At 43.1% G+C, this 11,711-nt stretch overlaps 1 non-coding gene across 1 annotated transcript; it reads right to left on the bottom strand.

Moving 5' to 3' along the window:
* Nucleotides 1-492: 492 nt before the first annotated feature.
* Nucleotides 493-565, bottom strand: trnam-cau (transfer RNA methionine (anticodon CAU)). Its single transcript has one exon. It is a non-coding gene; the product is annotated as a tRNA-Met (tRNA).
* Between the last annotated feature and the right edge of the window lie 11,146 nt (nt 566-11,711).

Here is an 11,711-nt window from a genome sequence, read left to right as displayed (position 1 = left end):
CTTCCTTATTTCCCAAGACGAGGTCAAGTTTTGCCCCCTCTCTAGTCGGTCCATCCACATTCTGAATGAGAAATTCCTCCTGAATACACTCAACAAATTTCCCTCCATCCAAGCCCCTAATGCTATGGCTGTCCCAGTCAATGTTGGGAAAGTTAAAGTCCCCTACTACTACCACCCTATTATTCTTGCAGCTATCTGTAATCTCCTTACATATTTGCTCTTCAATTTCCCGCTGACTATTTGGGGGCCTGTAGTACAGTCCTACCAAGGTGATCTCTCCCTTCTTATTTTTCAGTTCCACCCATATAGACTCAGTGGGCGAACCCTCGGATATATCCCCTCTAAGTACTGCCGTGATGTTCTCCCTAATCAAAAACGCCATTCCCCCTCCTCTCTTACCTCCTGTTCTATCCTTTCTGTAGCATCTGTACCCCGGAACATTGAGCTGCCAGTCCTGCCCCTCCCTTAGCCATGTTTCAGTCATAAAACAAGTGACCCGTGTGAGGCTCGAACTCACGACCTTCAGATTATGAGACTGACGCGCTGCCTACTGCGCTAACGAGGCTCTGAGAAGTGCACTGGAAATGAATCCTTTCTCTCTGATTGTCCTTTATCATTGTGGCCTCAAGCTGACTGTGATCACAAGGAAGACGCCAGTGTGGTTTGTTCCGGTAAGCATCGCACAGAGTGGTGGGAGCTTGAGCTGGACAGTGGTGTTTGGTTCTTGGTGCTGAATATGAAGCACGTTTATAAATTAAGAATAACAGCTGAATTTCGAACATCAAACCCAAATAATTGTTTATTTTTTTCAACATGTTCCACAGATCCGCTTTTCTCTCCAACTTCTTCTCCATCCACATCTGGAGGTACATCTCGTTGATAGAAATCATTCAATATTATTATTATTTTTATATTCGGGGAATAATTGGACATTGGAATTGCCTTGTTGTGAGGATTGCTCAAAATGATAATCATGTAAACATTGAAAATTACACGGTGAAAGCTATATCTGTGAAAACTTTCCTGAATCTTTAATACAGCTCCTGAAGATGAAAGCACTTCCATTCCTCTTGTTATCTGCATATCACTCGGAGTCCTATTGATCTGTGAGTTATTCGCCCTGGTGACAGTAATGCAGAGGAAGATGTCAATAAAAGGTGCGGCTCGAATCGGATTGTGCACCTCACACTGAATTTTGAATGTTGCTTTATCTTCTCTTCAATGTCTCTTTCCCCAAACTGTACCCAGTCGGTTGTAAGACAGAAAATAACATGCTATTGGTCAGTCATTTCGTTCAAGGTATTCGAGAAACAGTAACATCATAGAATCATAAAAACTGTACAGTACAGAGGGAGACCAGTCGCCCCATCTAATCGGCACCAACCCTTCGAAAGAGCACCCGACGTCGGCCTGATCCGACCCTCTATTCCCGTAACCGCACCTAACCATAGGCACTAAGGGGAAATTTAGAATGGTCAATCCGACTAACCTGCACATCTTTGAATAGATTCAAAACATTGCACTTAAAATAGGGAATTTTCATCAGCCGTCCAGGAGACACGAAATTAGTTTCATTTTTGTAACAATCGATCAACACATTGAATGAAAACACTTTAAACTCTGAGCTCAGTATTTTCTTTAGCTGCTTATATATATTGTTCCATTCAGTGTTCGTTGTAAGCCTGCACAGTCTGTGCCGATGTCCACTGTCAACTTCTCTGAACGGAATCATCCGCCATTTTCAGAAGTGATGGAACATTTTCTATCTTTTACATTCTGCATCCCAGCACAACAAACACTCTGATATGAGTGTATCGCTGCTGGTGGTGCAGTGAGTACTGGGCCCACAGCCGAGTCAGAAGCTCTGCTTCAGGTCCAAAGACTTCATATACCAAGGAATATCAAAACACCTTGAAAGTTCTTTCCAAGGCCACACTAACAGACAGGTAAAGTGGGGGAAAGTCCTGCTCCGTCAAGCTTGGTATGGATTAGTGACCGGCTGGCGACAGGCTGGCGACATTTTCCATACAGAATGTTGGCTATAGAATCTGATGAACCTTTGTCTTGTGGACCACTATGATTGGGGCTGAGAAACAAAACTGCTCCCTGTATCTTAACTCGCACCAAGTTATTTTGATTCATATCTGATGGACAGAACAATAGTGGCCCGGAAATCCCTTCGTTACTGTTCCTTGAAATCGAGTCAGTGGAAATATTACTGGGCCAATCATCCAGAGACACAAAGTAATGCTCTGTGTTCCCTGGTACAAATACAGCCTCGACAAAGAGGGAGATTTGAAATGAGTCAATCTGGAATTATATGTCTAACTATGAATGTAACAATATGCTAATCGTTCCTCCAACAGGTCCTCTCACGGGCGGCTGGGACTCACCATCTGGTTTCTACCAACCAATATATGCAGAAATATACAATACTCCACCTGACAAGGTTTCCATCCAGACCCGTGCTTCAGGTTTGCATTCTGTATTCACTTCAAACCTAAGTTACAGGGGCAAATGTCGCTTCAGGTTTAACAAGTTTAATTTTCAGTGCACTGGATGCACAACACCATTCTCGTGCAACAAGGAGATCTGTATTTATTCATCTTCAGATGACGAATGATATTGATTCGATTCCCACTCTCCCGAATTGTTCCAGAGTGTTTTTTGGCGGCCAGTGTATAACAGAGAGCACCGTCGGAGTTTCCCACAAGGCTGCACCGCGGCTCCATTTGCCTCCACCAACGTTCAGATTCAAATAAGTATCGGCAAAGCGGCTGCTGGAATATGTAAATGAACATTTTTCAAAGCTTGCAGATGATACCAAGTTGGGTGGGAGGGTGAACTGTGACGAGGATGCCGGAATCCAACAGCATGCTCTGGACAGGTTGGGTGAGTGGGGAAATCAATGGCAGATGCAGTATAATTTGTATAAGTATGAGGTTAATCACTTTGGAAACAAAAACAGGAAGGGAGATTGCCACCTGATTGTTGTAATTTGGGAGAGGGGAGTGTGCAGCGGGACCTGGGTGTCCTTGCGCACCAGTCGCTGAAGGTAAGCATGCAGATGCACAGGCGGTAAAGAAGGTTAAGGGCTGGAAGAGCTCAGTGGTCTCGACCGTTGGTTTCTAGTGCAGAACAAGGCCAGCAGTGGGTTCAATTCCATCCAGCTTACGCGAACAGGCGCCGTAATGTGGCAACGAGGGGCTTTTCGCATTAACTTCATACTTGTGACAAAAATGGTTAGTATTATAATATGGTATTTTGGCCTTCATTGCAAGAAATTTCGAGTACAGATGCCGGGATGTGTTGCTGCCACACCTCGAATATTGTGCACAGTTTTGGCCTCCCTTTCTGAGGAAGGATGTTCTTGCTCTCGAGGTAGTGCAACGAAGGTTTATCAGACTGATCCCAGGTATGGACTGATACCAATAATGGTAGATCTGTCATATGCGGAGAGATTCAGTACGTTAGGATTGTCCTCTCTGAAGTTCAGGAAAATGAGGGGGGGATCCCATCGAGACTTACAAAATTCTAACATGTCTAGACAGGGTAGATGCCGGGAAGATGTTACCAATGATGTGTGTGTCCACAACCAGGAGTCACAGTCTGAGGATTCAGGGTAAATTATTTCGGACAGAGATGAGGACACATTTCTTCACCCAATGTGTGGTGAGCCTGTGGAATCCATTCCCACAGAATGTATTCACGAGGCGGCAAGACAGAGCACTTGGGGAGAGTGGGACATAAATGGAAAAGATAGCAGAGGCAGAACTGCAGTTATTTACTCATCATGACTAAAGGTGTAATGTCAGGCTCCTAGCGGAAAGCAGATGTTAAGGATATTACTAATAAAGGATGAGAAGAATGTCTAGGAAAATAAACATCAATCCGCTGAACATTATCGAGAGAAAAATTCCGACTAAAGGAGGGAAGAACATCAATACAAATAAAAGAATATTAGAACGGTCAGCTTATCTTTCAAGTGGGACCTCTCAGATAATCAACAACAGCGAATTGTTTTCAAGGCGACGGAGCAGATATGATTTACACTGTAAATCTTGGTGTCTAATATTAGGCTAGAAGTTACCACCTAATACACTAATGAATGAGACCGAAGCACAGCTGTCAGCTAGGTGATAGGTAAGTGCAATCTGGCCTCCGAGTCAGACGTTTTCAGGTTCTGGTTCCACCCCAGAACTTGGACAGATAAATAAAGTCTGACACTGCGGTACAATGCTGAGCGGAAGCTCCTTCGGATGTGACCTTTCATTGAAGCTACTGAAGAGAGTAACAGCATGTCCTCTGTTCTGAGTATAAAGTTTTTTATTGACCATGCGGAAGAAGGCTTGAGGGTTTGCCGTTTTGTCCTGACCAATAATGACCCCTGTCGCAAATTCACACAATCAGGTGACATGCTCTTTTTGTTAAAATGCTGTGATGTCCGTGGTATATCGCGCTCCCCAAATTGACTGCTGTGTTCCCATATTGTAACAGCGACTAATTTTAATTGTACATCTTTAGCTGCAAAGAGTTTAAAACCTGCTGATCATGAAAAACACGATATACAAATGGTTATTTCATGAGGATGAAGTCACGTGGCAAGCAGAATAATTAGTCCCATTTGGTACTGATCGAAAGACTAACTTCTGGGAATAAATGCATCCATATAGACGGAAGGAGTTTAGGAATGTGTTCTGCATGAATCGGCGCTAAGATGAATGTTGTTTGTAATTTGTTGGAACAAGTTAGAGTTTGGAGTCAAAACTACATTTTAACGATGGTCTCAAGTTGTGGTACGCGGAGATGTACTGACTTGCTATAATAGACATACGATTGGAAAATTAAGTTTCACATAAGTAACTAACATAAATGAAACCTTTGTGAGAAAAGGCACCATGTCATGTATTAAATTAAGAATAATTTAAATGGCATAGTTTCTAAAAGGGATTAAGAACACAAAGGTAGAAAAATAATCTTATGTAAAGTAAAACGGTCAACTAAAACCAAATAAAACACAAATGTTCATTTCTAACACCGGGAAAACAGACATTTCCGGACAAAGTCAGCAGGTGTGGCAGGATTCTGGGAGAGACCAACAAATGCAACACTTTGAGATCATGTGACTCTTCCTGCCAGACCCTCTGACTGTGACATAATTTGAGTTTCAGCATTCGCAGTATGTTGCTTTTATAAAAGTTTATTTTTAACCAGGTATAACTGGAAAGTAGAAGAGTGAAGATCAAAGTCAATCGAACTTTGGTTGGATGGAATTGGAGTAGATTGTATGGCTCTGAACAGGATATTACGAAAGTGCAAGAACAGTTCAGGGGAGGGCTGAACACAATGTACAAGAGCGTGAACAGTATTGAGGGGTGCCGTTTATCCAGAATGGCTGAACAGAAAGGAAGCAAAATGATCCCAGTTGGCGCATTCTGTCTCTTCCCTGAACTATTGCCCGCGGGTTCCACGATCTAAATCCACTTCTGATGTATTTACCGTCAGTGAAATTGAAACAGAAGGAATTATTGTGGCAGGGGAAGCGGTTCTGTATCAAACACCCAACGGCTGATGCAGACCTCACGGATTATGCCTTATATTATTTAATCCACTGGGTTATCTGACACATTAACTATCCGAACGGACGGAACTGTTAGATGACAAAAGTGACATTTATTGTCCACCTGATGGACATAAATAACAAACCAGAAATTTTCTGGAACACAGGGTTTACTGAAGAAACTCAGTATTAGTAAGGAAGTGGAGGTGGGAAACTGATGACAGTGAAGGCCGATAAATATCAGGACGATAATATACATTCTCGGCAACTTACCAACGTGGCGCTAGATATTGTTGATGTATTGTGCGTCATCTTTTGTGATTATTTGCACGTTGTAATTAATTATTGGAGGATAGCTCATGTAATCCCACTATCCAGAAGGAGAGGGAGAGTGAAAACGGGAAAAGATCAGTACACCTAACGTCTGTAGTGAGGACAATTCTAGAGACATTATGAAAGACTTAATAGCAGACCACTTATAAAACAGTGATAACATCGTACAGAGTCATCATGGATTTACGAAAAGGAAAACATGCTTATGAAATCGACTGGAACTATTTGAGCATATAATCAGTAGAATTTATGAATTGGGACAGTGGGCCTGGTTTACCTAGACTTTCAGAAGGCTTTCTACAATGTCCCTCACCCGATTATTAGCAAGCGACATTGAAGCGCAAACGATTGGGGGGGGGGGGGGGGGGAGGATATTAAGATGGATGGAATAATGTTTGGCAGAAAAGAAGCAGAAGAGTAGGAATAAACATTTTTTTTCAGAATGGCAGTCATGTCCATTGAGTCATGTTTCAGTGCTGGGACCCAAGCTGTTCACAATATACATTCATGATTTAAAGAATGCAATATGCCCAACTCTTCAGATGCCACACGTTGGGTGAGAGGATGAGCTATAAGGAGGATCGATACAAAGATGCTTCAGTGTGATTTGGCCGAGCTGAGTGGGAAAATTCAGGGAATATGCAGAGTTATGTGGATAAATGTGAGGTTGGCAGCAAAAATAAGAAGGCAGAATATTACCTGATTGGTTATAAATTGAGAGAGCCGTTTGTGCAACGAGACCCGGTCTCTTCTCACACCAGTCGCTGTGGTAATCCTGCAGGTACAGCAGGTGGAACAGAAGGCAACGGGTTTGCTGGCCATAAAAGTAGCAGAGCAGGATGTCATGCTGCAATTATAAAGTGCCTTCGTGAGACCACACCAGGAATATTGTACAGTTTTGGTCACCTTATCTGAGGGGTGATATTTTTTTGCTATAAAGGGAGTGCAACGAATATTTACCAGATGTATCCCTATAATGGTGAGTCTGACATATGAGGAAAGATTGAGTCCTTTACGATCATATACGCTTGAGTTCAGAAGAATGCGGAGAGTTTGTGGCATCGATCTGAAATCTATAAAATGCAATCAGGATTACGTCCTTCACTCGGTTACGATATTGTGTAATTTGCTACCACAAAAATAATTGAGGTCAAAACACATATGATGATTTCCAGAACGAATTAGAAGCGCCGAAAGACCCACTCCTGCTCCTAAGTTCCATATTTCTATGTCTCTCTGTCTTCCTCTGTACAGTTGTCCTGAAACGTTTGAGCAGTTTCTTCGTCTGATCTCCCAAAGCTGAATGTTCTTCCAAAGTGGAGGCATGTATCAATTCATGGACAGTGTCACAGAGATGGTGAAGTTATTAATACCTCGTCTCCGATTGGTTGAAGTATTATGTGTCATGATGACTTTGTGATGACTCCACCACAAACAACTGATCCATTAACCAATCACTTTGTGTTTAGCAGATTCTGCAACCATTAACACTCTCAACCAGATTGAATATTACAGCAGTCGCAGTTTGGGTGACACTGATCCTGGATCCGCATATCCTGAAGTTGAATGCTCAAATATTTAGGGTATGTAGACATTTTCGTTCCACCAGCTCGTTTCAGATCTCCACTCTGTAATATCTGAATTACAAAACACATCGGCCATTAAATGAGAGATTCAAGGATCTCACGTATTGCACAATGATTTCAGCAACAGAAACATCTAAACCGCTTGAGTCTGAAACAGCGTTTTATCATTTCTCCCAATAAAATAAATTAATAATAAACGTTTCCTTGTGATTCTCCACAAGCCAATGGCAGTGAAATGTTTGCAGGTTGGAGGGATGCTCATTTTCTGGGAACAGTATGAATTTAAACTAAAATTGAAAATACTGCCGCACAAGCTGGCCCAATAATTCTTTCCGCTCAAACTCAATGACGTCATACCGAACTCGATCCACTTTCCTGCCCCTGTTATACTTGGGAGAGAATGATTACAGTATATCTTTCTAACTGTCTTTTGGACGTAAGTAACTTCAACTGAAAACACCTGTGCCTCTCAGCTCCTGTTTCTGCCGACGATGACGATGCTGAGACTGAAACCATTGACTCTCAGGGTGGACACTTGCTGCAGGATCCTGGGTCTGATGATCGCATTACAATTGGGAAAGTTCAGCAGTGATCTCTACACGCTGGGTAAGATAAATATTTGATTCTCCTGTTCTAGGATGAATGATGAGCCCAATGGGCGACCTGCAGATTTTTCTACATCTGGGGCACGCTGCGCTTGATGGGCTGGGTAAACAGGTTGTTTAACAGGAGGATCATCAAGTTTTCACGATTCAAGTTCGGCTTTGCGCAATTCCACGAAGACTCTTGATGTGCTTCATGCCATTGGGGGCGACCCTTCCACATTCTTGGGCTGTCTAATTCCAGGACCGTCCATTGGTCATCGCGCATGTTTCAATTTGCTTGGATGTTTGAGGACATCCCTGTACTTTTCCATGTCCCTCTTTTCCATGTCTCCTGTTGTGACTGCGTTCCGAATAGATTATCAGCTCTGGTTATTGCCTCAGTCACCCACACTCTTGTGAGGAATTGACTCGCTCTGTATTGAAGTTATTCTAATCGATCATGGAACAAAGTGGGATTTGCAATTGTTCATGTCGCGAATGCAAATAATTTAAACAAAGCAACTAACTTTCAGCCCAATGTTTAACTGAAGTATGCTCATCCCCACAGTGTACAACAGTCATATCCTCATTGACCCCGCGTTATCGGTTCCTTCCACACCTTCTCACAATCCCAATGTTATCTGTGTCACAGGCCGGGGGATTCTAACATCATTGGGAAGTGACCGTTTACATCTAAAGTTTTCAAATCTGCATTGCACTGGTAAACGGTGATGGTTGGTTCCATTTCCCTCTGTATGTGGCGCGCTGCTGGGGCGTTACCTGACCCGTGTAATTTTGGGTCTCCTGGAGTATTCCCACGGTTCACTGAGTGAGAGTTTATGAGAGAAAAAACGGAGAATGTTTTTGATAGAATTTAAAAAGGCCAGTTGAACTGGAAATGTTGCGAAAGAGAAAACATGTAGATGTGATTTCTTTCGATGATCTCTTCTTTCTTTTCACCCATCTCAGATAATAGTCAACTCCACATCCCTGTGGTGACGTCCACAGATATATGACTCTACATTAAATCTGATGGAAGACATCAGAACTTTTACAAAATGTCATCGCTTTGATTATGCTTTGCTGCCCGATATCAATATTGTATTTGACTGAATGAGAGATTACTTCCTGTTCTGTTTATTAGAATCACATTTCTCTCCTTATTTTGTGTGAAAGAATCTGCATTCTGTCTCTTTAGGAATGAAAAACAAAATAGAATGTATATCCAGTATTGCACTGCCCATGTTAAAGCTGTGTTAAATCGCACTGCATTGTGGAACCGAAACGGCATTATAATTAAATAACTGATGCTGTTTCATGTCAGGTGTATTGGAAGACCATTTGGTAAAATCCCTCACTCTTGCACCATTACATTAAGGTTAGGAGTGATAAATGCATTATCTCTCTGTTTTATCTCCAGTTATTGATGATGTGGAGATGCGAGCGTTGGACTGGGGTGAGCACAGTAAGACGTCTTACAACACCAGATAAAAGTCCAACAGATTTGTTTCGAATTACGAGCTTTCGGACCACAGCTCCTTTCTCAGGTGAAGGAGCTGCACTCCGAAAGCTAGTAATTCGAACCAAACCTCTTGGACTTTAACCTGGTGTTTGTTTAACATCTTACTGCCCAGTTGTTGAGCCCGTACATCATGTATTCGAGGAGCAGCGATCACTGCATTCTCCCAGCAGCCAAGTCCCAGACATTCATTCCAGCACTGCCCCTGACAATCGGGTCCTGAAGGCTGTAAATCAGAATTTAACGTATTTTTCTCACTTTAATTCCCCAATTTGTATATTCATTTCCATTAGTGTTGCCTCACTCAAGAGATCATCGGCAGTGTCACCCAGTATCACCCAGTACTGGAGAGAATTATTCGAGACAGGATCTGCTCACGTTTGATTATCATAGAATTTACAGTGCAGAAGGAGGCCATACGGCCCATCGAGTCTGCACCGGCTCTTGGAAAGAGCAACCTACCCAAGGTCAACACCTTCACCCTATCCCCATAACCCAGTAACACCACCCAACACTAAGGGCAATTTTGGACACTAAGGGCAATTTCTCATGGCCAATCCACCTAACCTGCACATCTTTGGACAGTGGGAGCAAACCAGAGCACCCGGAGGAAACCCACGCACACACGGGGAGGATGTGCAGACTCCGCACAGACAGTGACCCAAGCCGGAATCGAACCTGGTACCCTGGAGCTGTGAAGCAATTGTGCTATCCACAATGCTACCGTGCTGCTCATTTTGAAGCAAATGGAGTGTTAGTGAGAGGCAGCATGGTTTTGTGAAGGAGAGGTCGTGTCTCACTAACTTGATAGAGTTTTTCGAGGAGGACAGAAAGATGATTGATGCAGGTAGTGCAGTGGATGTTGTCGATATGGACTTGAGTAAGGCCTTTGACAAGGTCCCTCATGGCAGACTAGTACAAAAGGTGAAGTCACACGGGTGAGCTGGCAAGGTGGACATAGTACTGGCTAGGTCATAGAAGGCAGAGAATAGCAATGGAAGGATGTTTTTCTAATTGGAGGGCTGTGACTAGTGGTGTTCCGCAGGGATCAGTGCTGGGACCTTTGCTGTTTGTAGTATATATAAATGATTTGGAGGAAAATGTAACTCGTCTGATTAGTAAGTTTGCAGCCGACACAAAGGTTGGTGGAATTGCGGATAGCGATGAGGACTGTCAGAGGATACAGCAGGATTTAGATTGTTTGGAGATTGGACGGAGAGATGGCAGATGGAGTTTAATCCTGTCAAATGTGAGGTAATGCATTTTGGAAGGTCTAATGCAGGTAGCGAATATACAGTAGAACCCTCATGAATGTTGAAAGTCAGAGAGATCTAGGTAGACAGGTAGACAGGTCACTGAAAGGGGCAACACAGGTGGAGAAGTTAGTCAAGAAGGCATACGGTATGCTTGCCTTCATTGGCCGGGGCATTGAGTATAAGAATTGGCAAGTCATGTTGCAGCTAACCTTAGTTAGGCCACACTTGGAGTATAGTGTTCAATTCTGGTAGCCACACTACCAGAAGGATGTGGAGACTTTAGAGCGGGTGCAGAAGAGATTTACCATAATGTTGCCTGCTATGGAGTGAATTCGCTATGAGGAGGGTCAAAGACAGAGTGGATAGTCAGAGGCTTTTTCCCAGGGTAGAGGGGTCAATTACTAGGGGGCATCGGTTTAAGGTGCGAGGGGCAAGGTATAGAGCAGATGTACGAGGCATGTTTTTTTACGCAGAGGGTAGTGGGTGCCTGGAACTCGCTGCCGGAGGGGGTGATATTTAAGGGGCATCTTGACAAATACGTGAAGAGGATGGGAAAGTTGGATACGGACCCAGGAAGTGTAGAAGATTGTAGTTTAGTCGGGCAGGATGGTCGGCACGGGATTGGAGGGCCGAAGGGTCTGTTCATGTGCTGTACGTGTCTTTATTCTTTGTCCTTATAAACAGTGCCCTAAAGTAAACGAAATGCATTTGAACAGTGCCCTCAAGCAAACCAAACGTACTTAACCAGTGCCCTAATGTAAAATCATTTGGATTGAAACAGTGCCTGCAGTAAATCAAATGTATTTATACCGGACCCGAAAGTAAATCAATCACATTTAAACAGTTCCCGACAGTAAACCAAATGTATTTAAA

The sequence above is a fragment of the Scyliorhinus torazame genome, unplaced genomic scaffold (genome assembly GCF_047496885.1).
Source record: "Scyliorhinus torazame isolate Kashiwa2021f unplaced genomic scaffold, sScyTor2.1 scaffold_249, whole genome shotgun sequence".
NCBI lineage: Eukaryota > Metazoa > Chordata > Chondrichthyes > Carcharhiniformes > Scyliorhinidae > Scyliorhinus > Scyliorhinus torazame.
This window is presented reverse-complemented; position numbering and strand designations above follow the sequence as displayed.